Source organism: Rattus norvegicus, chromosome 10 (assembly GCF_036323735.1).
Source record: "Rattus norvegicus strain BN/NHsdMcwi chromosome 10, GRCr8, whole genome shotgun sequence".
NCBI classification, from domain to species: domain Eukaryota; kingdom Metazoa; phylum Chordata; class Mammalia; order Rodentia; family Muridae; genus Rattus; species Rattus norvegicus.
In genome coordinates, this window is record NC_086028.1 from 91,145,001 (window position 1) to 91,159,450 (window position 14,450).

Consider the following 14,450-nt stretch of genomic DNA (forward strand, 5'->3'; position numbering starts at 1 on the left):
TTTAAACAGTGTCAGAGGAGAGGGGAATAGAAAATGAATTGAAGAGGCAGACAGAGGTTGGACATTTTTTGCCTAGTAAGGAGCCTACTTTGATTGTAAGATCATAAGCAGAGGTGGGATGGGAAGTAATACAATCTGCTTCAACTTCTAATTGGATCTTGTTGGCAAGTGTGGGGAGCATAGAGTATGAGCGATAGAGCATTCCTCTGTGTTCATTAACCTTGCAGAAGTGGGTTCCTTCTCGGTACTACATGAGTCCCAGGGATTGAGTTCAGGTCATCAAGCTTGTCAACAAGTACCTTTATCCACTGAGCTCTCTCACCAGCCCTCCTCACTAACCTTCTACAGGTTTTGTGAGCTTTAAACAGTACTCAGTTTCAAACAAGTTGAGTACTTCTGTTATCATTGTAAGATACTACAGATGATTAACTTTTTGTGTCATTTTGGGGCAGCTTTTCAACATATATTATGTTAGTTATCACATGTATATGTGAATACCTATTTGCAGAAAGAAGTCCATTTTTCAGTATTTTGACTTGTTTGTCAAAACTGTAAAAGACACAAATGACTTAGAGCTTGGAAGTGTTTCTAAACGAATAGATGCAGTTGTCCATTCAGTGCCAACCAGAGCTAGACACGGACTTAGGGGAAGGCTGCTTCAGTGTGTGTCCCATCTCTGTATTCTTCTCCAAAATGGGGATGTAGTTATGGCTTATGGTGACGCATGGTTATCACTTAAAACCATGTTTGGTAAATCTTAGGTACTCAGTGTTAGCTGTCATCGTTGAAACATGGTTGTTTTAAATTTGGTGAGAATTTTTTTGAAGTTTGTTTTTAGTCTTAGATGCCAGTTGGAACTTTATATTTTTGAGGAACTGAATGTAGTGAATTATGTGCATAAACCCAGCACTAAAGAAGTTGATGCAGGATCATGAGTTGGTGGGCAGTCTAGACTGTATAGAGTCAGTTCCAGGCCAGCTTAGATTACATTGAGAGATCCAATCAATTAACAAACAAATGTTATGTGTTTCAAAGTAATATTTTAGTGAATAATGGAAAGTGATAGAAATGTTCACGTGAATGTCTTCTATGTGGCATGTGCTTCACTAATATAGTCTCACATCCATCTTCATTTGACAGATAAGTAAACTGAGCTACAGAGAGGTACATGCTTGCTACATTGAAAATTTGCCAAAAATAATACGGCTAGCAAGTGGTCTTTTTTTACCAACAGGAAAATTGAGCATTAGAGAAGTTAAACACTCGTCCTATGCATTTGTATCTTATTTACTTTTTCATTGTTGTTTCTAAGGACAGAAGATGCAGGCAAATGGCTTAAATGGTAAATGAAAACTAGAAGACCTAAGAGTTGAGTAGGAGCTGGTTCAATTGGGTAGTTATGTACTGCTGTAAATGGGAGAGGTAGGGAAGCGCGTGCAGAGACAGGCTGTCGGCCCTAACCAGTGCCAGACTCTTACTCATTACTCCTTCCTAGATGTCTTAGTTGTATCACAAAGACTAGGTATTTCTTTTTTTTTTTTTTTTTTTTTTTTTTTGGTTCTTTTTTTCGGAGCTGGAGACCGAACCCAGGGCCTTGCGCTTCCTAGACAAGCGCTCTACCACTGAGCTAAATCCCCAGCCCCGACTAGGTATTTCTTAATCTATGGACATTAAGAGTGCATTGATTCATTCCTATTTCATTTATGTCACCTATTCTAGTGTGTATAAACATCGATATAGACTTTATTCTGAATTTTACAAATAAATGTCAATGAGTTTGAAAATATACATGTTATGTTCATAGAAAAATGAAAGTCTACTTATCAATAATATGAATCATGTGTGTTATAAATTGATCGATATGCAAGTGTGAAGACAGGCATTGGGTTATGGTAGAGACATGTAACCACTACTCAGAAGTGAGAGAGTGATGACGTAAGCTTAGTCCATCCCTTTTTATATGTTTATAATCTTTACTCTCTGGGACACTGAAAAGCTATGAGGTGGTATAATAGATTTGCTGTGTAATCTTGCTTAAATTCATTTAAAAATTGCTCTACTTCCATTCTTTTGTTTGTTTAAAAAAAAGATAATAGCATTGATAATAGCCTGGAATAGTGAGAAATAGAGCAGTACCTGTAAGTCTTGCGAGTTGGTATCTGGCCTAGAGTGTGGAGTAAAGTGCTAGCCACAACTGCTAGAGTGTCTAAGAGGTCTGAGAATTGAGTTCTGTCATCTGTATTAACTCTGTACCCTGGGCTTTTAGAAGGTGCCCTTCAAGTCACTTTGAAAGACTTTTCACTTCCTTGATGCTTATCATCAAATAGATTAAGCAATGCAGTGTAGAAGGTAGGTTATAATAGTCTAATTTTGGTAAGCTTCAGCATCTGAAATACTGGCTATAGACAAAATACAGTTTTCGTCACCGAGAAAATGGAAACATTTACCTAGTTTAGAGACATTCTGCAAGAGCTACTGCAGAGCTCTTTTGACATTAGTCTACATTATCTGATGTGTTGATTGACAGTTTGCCTTAGAGTTTTGGGGATCATTGGAATTAAAGATGTATAGTGTGAATTTTATTAGGACTGATGGGAACATTAAATATGATTTGTCAGAGAAACCTCCTGTCATCTACGAAGTATCGACTAAATGCTAGTTTTCTCTTTTTATGTTGGATGAATATGGAAATGTAGCTATGTCTCATAGACATTCTAAGAAAATCATTGAAGACCTAATATAAAAGGTCTACATGTGTTACTAGCTTATATAGTCTGACTTACTAGATACAGTTATACTAGATCATATGAGTACATAATTTGAATTTTAGAAACAACGTTGGCATTCTAGGTACCTTGTAGATTTCTTTTGACAAGAGAGGAGGGCAGAGGTTTACATAATCCCAAACTAACCTATAGCTCATTATGTGGCTGAGGCTAACTTTAAATGCCTGCTCCTCCTGTTTTTACCTCCCTGTTGCTTGGATTAAAGGCATTAGCCTAGTGAATTTAAAAATGCAATAGGCATTAATGAGTTCTATCACTAATAACTGTTAATGTTCTTGTTTTTTTATAACATTAAGTGAGGAAAAAAATTATGACCACTTCTCAAAATCTTTAGAATATGAAGGTTCACCTGCTATAAATCACAATATTAATTCAGTGATAGGAACAGCAAACAGGAACTACTTCTGGCCCTTCAGAGATTATTTACTTAGGCCTTTAATTTTAAAAATAAAGAATGTTCTAGAATTGTCCCTTCACTATAAATAATTTCAGTTTTCATGAGTCAGCATTATGAAAGCCAACCAGAACCAAATGGATAGAAGGTATGATCACCATAGGCAGAGAGCTAGGATGCTCATTAGTTGATGAATGGAAGAGAGTGGATTTAAGCCATATTGTTTGACAATAAAAATAAATTATTTATTTTTCTATGTTGCAACATGGATAAACTCTGTAAATTCATTCTAAATAAAATAAGCCAGTCACAAAAGGCCATATAATCATTTACAAAATTCTATTTATGAAGTGCCATGAATAGTCAGAGATATGAATGAACCATTCAAACTTATTCCTGAATTAAAGAAGCTAGTCATAGAAGGTCATAGGAGTCTTTGTAAAATTCTAGCATATGAAGTATCATGAATAGAGTCTGAATATTTAGCTGTTTCCTAGAACTGAAGGGACATGTATGTAAAGTTAGTTCTGAAGGTGTGAGTTTAATTCCGGGTGATAAAGTGTTATAAGTATAGATTATGGTGATTGTTATTCAAGCTGTGAATATACAAAGCCTATTTTCAGTGGAGAGATGAATTTCTTGGTATTGAATTATATCTCTGTAAAGATGTTTTTTAAAAGCACTGTCTATGGCAAGCATTGTTAATGATAAAATAGGAAAATTGATGATTTTACATTTAACATAATTGCTCTTTCCATGTCTTTGAAGAATTGTGTTGGGATTTTGATGGGTATTGCATTGAATCTGTAGATTGCCTTTGGTAGGATGGCCATTTTACCATGTTAATTCTGCCAATCCATGAGCATGGGGATTCTCCATTTTTCTGAAATCTTCAATTTCTTTCTTCAGGGACTTGAAGTTTTTGTCATAGAGATCTTTCACTTGTTTGGTTAGAGTTACCCCAAGATATTTTACATTACTTGTGACCATTGTGAAGGCTGTCCTTTCCATAATTTCTTTCTTAGCCTATTTATCCTTTGTATAGAGGAAGGCTACTGATTTGTTTGAGTTAATTTTATATCCAGTCACTTTGCTGAAGTTATCAGCTGTAGAAGGTCTCTGGTAAAATTTTTGGGGTCACTTATGTATACTATCATATCATATCATCTGCAAATACGTTTACTTCTTCTTTGCCAATTTGTATCCCCTTGATCTCCTTTTGTTGTCTTACTGCTCTAGCTAGAACTTTGAGTACTATATTGAATAGATATGGAAGAGTGGGCACCCTTGTCTTGTCCCTCATTTTAATGGGATTGCTTGAAATATCTCTCCATTTAATTTAATATTTTATTGGCTGTTGTTTTGCAGTAAATTGCTTTTATTATGTTTAGGTATGGGCCTTGGATTCCTGATCTCTCCAATACTTTTAACAATAAGGAGTGTTGTATTTTGTCAAATGCTTTTTCCGCATCTAAGGAGATGATCATGTGATTTTTTTTCTTTGACCTTGCTTAGATAGTAGATTATATTAATGGATTTTTGTATATTGAACCAACCTTGCATCCCCGGAATGAAGCCTACTCGATCGTGGTAAATGATGGTTTTGATATGTTCTTGGATTCAGTTTGCGAGAATTTTATTGAATATTTTTGCATCAATATTCATAAGTGAAATTGCTCTGAGTTCTCTTTTTTTGTTGGGTCCTTTTGTTGTTTAGGTATCAGAGTAATTGTAGCTTCATAGAATGAATTAGGTAGTGTTCCTTCTGTTTCTATAACTTCTGGAATAGTTTGAGGAATATTGGTATTAGGTCTTCTTTGAAGTTCTGGTAGAATTCTGCACTAAAGCCATCTGGCCCTGAGCATTTTTTGGCTGGGTGGTTTTTCAGTGACTTCTTCTAGTTCCTTAGGGGATATGGGCCTGTTTAGATAGTTTACCTGCTCTTGGTTTTACTTTGGTATATGGTATTTGTTTAGAAGATAATCCATTTTATCTAGGTTTTTCAGTTTTGTTGAGTATAGGCTTCTATAGTAGAAACTGATGGTTTTTAAATTTTCCTCAGTTTCTGTTATGTCTCCCTTTTTCATTTTTGATTTTGTTAATTTGAATACTGTCTCTGGGCCCTTTAGTTAGTTTGACCAGGGGTTTATTTATCCTGTTGTAGATTTTATGCCTCAAAATTGGATATTTATTGCCTCAATGGATAATGAATGTGGAGAATTTAAATAATGCAGTTAATCATTCAGTTGAGAATAGAACTTTGTATTGGCAAGATACCTTTTTTTTTTTTACACTGGATTGTTTCTAAGTATTGATTATATATTTAGTTATAGCAAAATCTGTTTTTCAGTGAAAGTGAAAATAAAAATAGACTCTAACAACTAAAATTAAGGAATAATTCTTTTTCCTGCTTACAAAGTTTTAAAATTTTTAAAAATAGGTTTTGAGTGAAAAATATAACTGAACTGTAAAAAAAAAAAAAAAAAAAACCCAGAGGTTTAGTGTATGGTGTATTAAAGGTTAGAAAGTATTCCCATTAGGGCACTGTTAAAAGTCATTACCTTGAGTGCTTTTGGCAAATCAGAAAGTCGTTAAAGAAAGTTAGTTAAGTACTTAATATTAGGAGATAAAATAAGGAAGAGTAAATAGAAGAAGAGTTGTCAACAAAATAGAAAGCTGAGGTGAATAAAATTAATTAAAAACATTACTTGACTAATAATAAAGATATTTCTTGGAAAAGATTAAGAAAATAGAATCTTCAAGAGAAATGGTAAATTTATAAAAAATGAAGGCAGGAAAGAAAGTAAATAACATGCAGCATTAAAAAAGCAAAAAAAATGAATTAGCGACTAATGATAATACTTATGAGAATATGGTGTGCAGATTTTAGAATACAACATCAAAAAATGTAAGAAAACAACATAAAATTGACAACAAGCAAGCTTATAACAACTAGCCTAATAACCACAAAGGCAAATAACGCCAGCAGTCAGCATGCCAAGGTAGGTTTTCACTAAACCCTTACGTTCTAATCATGGACGTAGTTATGGCAATTATAGTTAATATTGAGTTATTACTATGTCCAGACAGTACTCAGCACTTTACATCTGTGAGGAAATTCAGTCTTCTCCTCACAGCAGTCTAAGAAGATAGCAGCAGTCTCTGTCTAAACACTTTCTGTTCTGTAGCAGAGCCTGTTTGTTTCTTGAATATTGTCATAACTACTCTGGTTTCCATGGATGAAATAACATTTCTTAGTTACTGTAATCCATTAGTCCTAGTTCTATCTTTTAGAATAATATGACATAGTCAGCATCTTCCTTATTTGGCAACATTGTATAGATTCTGGAAAGTAGTCTTCATGATTTTCTCCAGAAGTCTTTAGAGATTGCTTTTAAACCCTGCTCACTGTGCATAGGCTACCGAAGCTGTGTTGTTTATCTCCTCTTAGTTGTACCAATGTGGACACGAACCCATACATGGTGCACAGGGCCCACATGGCCTGTAATTCCAGCTCTTGGAGGGCAGAGGTAGGAGGATTGTGAAGTTTAATTACAGCTGTGGCTGCATTAAAAGATCCTGTCAGAATATTTTTTTAATTACAAAAAAATGCACAAGAAGGAGGTTACTTTGGAATATTTTAAAATTACATTTTCTTCTAACCCCATATTAACTTCCAGTGATCATTTTCTTTTGCAAAGACTTTATATCCATGTTTTAACATCCTTTGAACATCTAGTTTTCTGAATTTGTGATATAGTCTTACTATTACATGTTCTTCTTTTACTAATTACTTACCCCTGGAATTTTGTCTGCCCTAATTTCTCATTCATCAATTGACTAATTAACATTTGAAGACTGGGTTTTTATTATGTAGCTCGGGCCAGTATCAAAATCATGCTAGACTATCAGACAAAAAAAAAAAAAAGGAATTCAAAGGGATACATATTTGAAAGAAAGAAGTCAAGGTATCACTATTTGCAAATGATATGATAGTATATATAAGCTACCCAAAAAATTCTACCAGAGAACTTCTACAGCTGATAAATAACTTCAGCAGAGTGGCTGGATATAAAATAAACTCAAACAAATCAGTAGCCTTCCTCTACTCAAAGGATAAACAGGCTGAGAAATTAGGGAAGGCACCCTTCACAATAGTCACAAATAATATAAAATACCTTTGTGTGACTCTAACCAAGCAAGTGAAAGATCTGTATGACAAGAACTTCAAGTCTCTGAAGAAAGAAATCGAAGATCTCAGAAGATGAAAAGGTCTCTCATGCTCATGGATCGGTAGGATTAACATAGTAAAAACAGCCATCTTGCCAAAAGCAATCTACAGATTCAATGCAATCCCCATCAAAATCCCAACTCAGTTCTTTACTGACATAGAAAGAGCAGTTCTCAACTTCATATGTAATAATAAAAATCAGGGATAGTGAAAACAATTCTCAACAATAAAAGAAAAAACTGCATGGATTGGTACAGAGACAGGCAGGTCAATCAATAGAATAGAATTGAAGACCCAGAAATAAACCCCACACATCTATGGACACTTGATGTTTGACAAAGAAGCCAAAACCATATAGTGGGGGAAAAAAGAAAGCATCATCAACAAATGATGCTGGTCTAACTGACGATCTGTAAAAGAATGTAAATTGATCCATATTCATCTCCTTGTACAAAGCTCAAGTCCAAGTGGTTCACGGACCTACATATAAAATGAGATACAATAAATCTAATAGAAGAAAAAGTGGGAAATAGCCTGGAACACATGGGCACAGCAGAAAATTTCCTGAGTAGAACACTAATGGCTCAGGCTCTAAGATCAACAATTGACAAATGAGACCCTATGAGACTGAAAAGTTTCTATAAGGCAAAGGACATTGTCAGTAGGGCAAAATGGCAACCTACTAGATTGGGAAAAGATCTTTACCAATCATACATCCAATAGAGGGCTAATATCCAAAATATAAAAAGAACTCAAGAAGTTAAACTCTAGAAAACCAAATAACCTTATTTTTAAAAAATAAATAGGTTTAGAGCTAAACAGAGAATTCTCAACCGAGGAATCTCGAATGGCCAAGGAGCACTTCATCAGGGAAGTACAAATCAAAACAACCCTGAGATGCCACCTTACACCAATCAGAATGGCTAAGATCAAAAACTCAGGAGACAGAGCATGTTGGCGAGAATGTGGAGAAAGAGGAATACTCCTCCATTGTTGGTGAGATTGCAAGCTGGTACAACCACTCTCACTGGAAATCAGTCTGGCAGTCCCTCAGAAAATTGGAAATAATTCTATCTGAAGATCCATCTATACCACTCTTGGGCATACCCAAAAGATGCTACACCACATCATAAGGACACATGTTCCACTGTGTTCATAGCAGCCTTATTCGTAATAGCCAGAAGCTGTAAACAACCTAGATGCCCCACAATGGAAGAATGGATACAGAAAATGTGTTTCATTTACACAATGGACTACTACTCAGCCATTAAAAATGAGGCATCACCAGTTTAGCAGACAAATGGATGGAACTAGAAAATATCATCCTGAGTGAGGTAATCTAGACTCCAAAGGACATACATGGTATGTACTCAGTGACAAGTAGATATTAGCCAAAAAGTTCAGAAGACCCATGATACAACTCACAGACCATATTAAAGCCTAAGAAAAAGGAAGGCCCAAGTGTGGATGCCTCAATCCTACTTAGAAGGGGAAACAAAATGATCACAGGAGGCAGAGGGAGGGAGGGAGGGAACTAGGTGGGAGAGGAGAGGGGAATGGTAAAAGGAGGACAGGATCAGGTATGGGAAGAGACAGGAGAGAGGCACAGAAGGCCAGGAGAGTGGAAAAAAATATACAGCAGTGTAGTGTAGGGTGGGGGACAGGGGTACTAAAATCTCAAACACCAGGAATGTGAGAGGCTCCAGGGCCCAATAGGAATTACATTAGCTGAAATGCCCAACAGTGGGGCGATGGAACCTGAAGAGACCACCTCCAGTAGGTAGACATGGACCCTGGTTGAGGGATGGGGCCACCTACCCTTCTCAAGATTTTTGACCCAGAATTGTTCCTGTCTAAAGGAAATGGAAATGCAGGGACAAAAAAAAAAATGGAGCAAAGACTGAAGGAAAGGGCATCCAGAGACCGCCCCAAGTTGGGGATCCATCCCATGTGCAGACACCAAACCCTGACACTATTACTGATGCTAAGATACACTTGCAGACAGGAGCCTGGCAGGACTGTCCTGAGAGGTTCTGCCAGCACCTGGCTGAGACTGTGCAGATTCTTATAGCCAGCCATTGGACCGAGCCTGCAGATCCCTGTGGAAGTCAGGGGAAGGACTAAAGGAGCTGAAGGGGATTGCAACTCCATAGGAAGAACAACAGTATCAACTGACGGACCCCTCAGAGCTCCCAGGCACTAAGGCACTAATGTACCAGCATGCATGGGCTAGTCTACCGCCCCCTCTGCATATGTATCAGAAGACCGCCTTGTCTGCCCTCACTGGGAGGGGATGCTCTTGGTCCTGTGGAGACTTCATGCTTCAGAAAAGGGGGATTCTAGAGGATAGGGTGGTGTGCTTGTGGATGGGGGAACGGGAAAAGGGACATTTGAATAAAATTAATAAAAAAATGATGCTCTTGCTTCTGCTATTAAAATACTGCAATTACATACCTTGATCTCTGTTCGACTCCCTGTCATGAACAGCTTTCATTCATGTCCTGTTACTCTCAGCAGTGATCTGCTGCTGAGCCACCTCTAATGTCCAGGGCTTCTTTTCAGGGCTTCCTAACTGCAATTTTACCAACTTGCCCTCCATCTCAGATCCTGGGTGTCCTTAGCTTGATCCTTTATTTGTCACAACTCTAAAAGAAATACTGGAAAGATCAGTTGTATAATTTAGATTTTAGGTAAACATACTTCTTTTAAAAATGTAATAAGCTATGAGACAATGGTGATTTTTAAGAGGGAAAACAAATGGTATTACTAAAAGTAAAAAGTAATTTACATATTATTAAGCATATTGAAGCATCCAAAGAAATAAATATGGGCACACCCCCAGTTTTTAAATGTAGGGAAAAGCAAGGATGCTAGGGATTGAGCACAGGGCATCATGTATGCTAATCTACCACGGAGATATATCATGCCTAAAGCCCCATCGTAAAAAAAACCAAACAAACAAAAAAAAACCAACAACAACAACAAAATAAAAAACTTTTTAAGATAGGAAAGATTGTGGAAGTGTTTTGGATGTGGGACGAAAAAAAACATGAATTAGGGAAAGACTGATCTGCATAAGAAAGATAATGATGTAGAATTTTTGTTTATAAACTTGCATTCATGACTCATTTTTATGAGCTAAACTGTCTGTTAACTTCCTGATATACATGCTATCTTGCTTGATCCATAAAGTCCTCTGTAAGGCAAAAATAATAATAAGTACAAGAAGACATACTCAGAGTAAACAAATGACTTGACCAGGTTCTTATAGCTATTAGCAGAGCCAATCAGATATTCATCCCAAGAATATCTGACTTCAAAGTTTTCCCATGAAAAACATTTTAGTTCAAGCAACAGGAAGAAAATACTCAATTCTTGTATCAAGTTGACAGAATAAAATTTGAGATCCTTATGTCGAGTTTAACAACAGAATGAAGAATTATTGTGCATGATCACACAATGCACACTGTCACAAAAGACTGCCCAAGCCACAGCCTTGCACAAAGGCCATGCCAACCACACCCCATGCTTCAGACACATGCAGATACTTCTCCAAGAGCTATATGATCAAAGGATGTTTAAACATGACTATAAAGTCTTTATAAAAGAGGAACCATCACTAGGAGTTGATACCTGTTTGTTACTGATGACTATGAGTAATCCATAATGAGGCAGAGTTATGGCTCAGAACTCCAGACCTAAAAGAACTGTATATAGTTAAGAAACTAGTTGAACAAACCCATGGGTCAGAATTCCATACATATTTGTGCTGGCAGAGATGGCTCAACAGCTAAGGGTGGTTGCTTTGAACCCCGTGACCTGAGTTTGATTTCTGAGTTCTCCATGGTAGAAAGTGCTAAGACCTGCACAGCTTGGCTGTGGAAACCTGACTGGTATGGCAATTGAATGAAAAAAGGACAGACTCGGGGCTGGAGAGATCGCTTGGGTCTTTCACAGCAAACACATGTTGGCTCACAACCGTCCATAATGGGATCGGATGCCCTCTTCTGGCATGCAGGTGTACATGTAGACCTAGCACTCATACATAAAGTCAGTAATTGTTTTCAAAAGGATAGACACACACAGAGTATGTTTAGTAGGTACAGCACAGTGGGGAGGAGTTAGTCTCTGTAGGAGGGGCCTCTACACTGTGCCTATGTCAAATAATTTGTATTCACTGAGAAGTTCAGCTGTTCTTTACACATTCACTCAAGATTTCCTATGCTCAAGAATCAATTTCCACAAATTATCCCCTGACTCCCTCCCACATGTGTGCCATAGTATTATATACCCACCCTGTCCCAAAACCATTTTATCACCTACCCCTACCTACATAAATAAGTGCAGGAAAATGTGATTTTTAAAATTTGCAAAATGTTTATAGTTAAGTTTAAAGGATTTTTTTATTTTAAATAGTTTTATACACATTTGTTTCCAAGCTCACCATCTAGGTATATTGGCTTTTTTGGAGCTTCTCTTGGTGCAAATGTAAAAGATGACGTTCCTTAGGCTGGGAGAAATACAGAAGTTTCTGTAAAGAGAACTAACTTTCTTCTCTGTGCCAATTGCTAACTGCAGTTTGGGGTAACTTATTTGTAAAATAGCATCATATGTTTCAACTTGAGGGTTTGTAACATTCAGTGCCATGACCCTGAATATAACTCACTATTAAAATAAGTATCTTATCTTGCCATTTTATATAAATGACTATATTTGTTTTGAGGGAAGTTTTTAACTTCGATAAATTCCTTTTTACTTGAAATTTTAATTCATTTAAATTTATAAGAAGATTGAAAGCTAAATGTATAAAGAGAGGGAGATACAATAAAAGAATCCGACCAGGTAGAAAAGTTGTCAATCACTCAGTCACAGAATTCCTTGTATTCATTTTTATCAGTGTGACTGTCCTAAAAGGTAGATATAATTTTGTAACATGGCAAATACCAGGAAGATTACAGGAAAATGGAATTCCCTTATTCCTCTGGGATCTTGCCCATAAACTTCACTACATTCTTCTGTGATAGCTTCTAGAAATCTGTCCTTATGCCTCATTGACCCTGTCCTTTCCTACTCGCTTTATGTACCCCTGCTGTAGAACGTGAGCTTCAAAATGCCAAAAATGGAATGTAAGAACTAAGTGATGTCCACCACTGGGAATTCTTCTCATTCATACACCATCATAAAGGGCAAACAAATACCCATAATTTAGAAGAAATCTTAGTGGTCTCTAAACAAGCAGTAAGTTATAGTGTTGGATGGTGTAAGACTCAGTAGCAATAATTATATACTTGGTTTATAGTAGGTATTTTATAGTACTAAACCAAATCAACAGATTCCAACTCTAAGAACAATAAAAACATCTCATGAAAATATGTCCCTTTCTAACTCCTCCATTGGGGTCACCTTGTTCAGTCCTGCAAGCATCCTCATCTGTATCAGTAAGGCTCTGGTAGAGCCTTTGAGAGGGCATCTATATCAGGCTCCTGTCAGCAAGCACTTCTTGGCCTTAGCAATAATGACTGGGTTTGGTGGCTGCATATGGGATAGATTCCCAGGTGGGGCAGTCTCTGGATGACCTTTCCTTCAGTCTCTGCTCCATACTTTGTCTCCTTATTTCCTCATGTGAGTATTTTGTTCTCCCTTCTAAGAAGGACTGAAGCATCCACTTCTGTCTTGCTTCTTGAGCTTCATGTGGTCTGTGGATTGTATCTTGGGTAATCTGAGATTTTTGGGCTAATATACACTTATTAGTGAGTGCATACCATGTGTCTTCTTTTGTGACTGGGTTACCTCATTCAGGATGATGTTTTTTGGTTCCATCCATTTGCCTATGAATATCATGTAGTCATTGTTTTTAATAGCTGAGTAGTACTCCACTGTGTAAATGTACCACATTTTCTGTATCAATTCCTCTGTTGAAGGACATCTGGGTTCTTCCTATCTTCTGGCTATTATAAATAAGTCTGCTATGAACATAGTGGAGCATGTGTCCTTGTTATATGTTGGAGCATCTTTTGGGTATATTCCCTGGAGTGGTATAGTTGGGTCCTCAGGTAGTATATGTCCAGTTTTCTGAGAAACCGCCAAACTGATTTCCAGAGTGGTTGTACCAGCTTGCAATCCCACCAGCAACGGAGGAGTGTTCATCTTTCTCCACATCCTCGCTAGCATCTGTTGTCACCTGAGTTTTTGATCTTAGCCATTCTGATTGGTGTCAGTTGGAATCTCAGGGTTGTTTTGATTTGCATTTCCCTGATGACTAAGGATGTTGAACATTTCTTTAGGTGCTTCTCAGTCATTCAATATTCCTCAGCTGAGAATTCTTTGTTTAGCTCTGTACCCCATTTTTTGCTAACATTTTTTTTTTCGGAGCTGGGGACCGAACCCAGGGCCTTGCGCTTCCTAGGCAAGCGCTCTACCACTGAGCTAAATCCCCAACCCCAGTACCCCATTTTTTAAATAGGATTATTTGATTCTTTGGAGTCTTAAGTGTTTGCAACACCATAGGAAGAACAACAATATCAACCAACCAGACCCCACCAGAGCTCCCAGGGACTAAACCACCAACCAGTGAGTACACCATGGAGGGACTCATGGCTCCAGCCAGATATGTAGCAAAGGATCAATAGGAGGAAAAGCCCTTGGTCCTGTGAAGGCTGGTTTCCCCAATGTAGGGGAATGCCAAGTTGTTAAGGTGGGAGTGGGTGGGTGGGAGTGGAAGCATCCTCATAGAAGCAGGGAGAGGGGGAAGGGGTATGGGGGAGGGGGGGGAAGGGGGATAATATTTGAAATGTAAATATATAAAATATCCAAGAAAAATAAAATTAAAAAAAGAAAATGTGTTCCTCTGATGAGAATTTTAGATTCCAGAGAGCAGAGTTTCAAAAACTTTCATTCAGCTGTTCTTTATTATAAATACACCATTCCTCTCCCAAATGTGAACCATTCTTCCATGTCGTTGGACGAAATTTAAAAACTGTAAGACATTGTCATTAACACACTTCCTACAAAAGTGTAGATGATTATTTTGTAATCTAAT

The 14,450-nt window shown here is 37.2% G+C and overlaps 1 protein-coding gene across 15 annotated transcripts in view; it reads left to right on the forward strand.

Annotated features, from left to right (window-relative positions):
* Window positions 1-14,450, forward strand: part of Tanc2 (tetratricopeptide repeat, ankyrin repeat and coiled-coil containing 2) — a 320,432-nt gene that overhangs the window by 92,141 nt on the left and 213,841 nt on the right. The gene's annotated exons all lie outside the window — the stretch shown is intronic.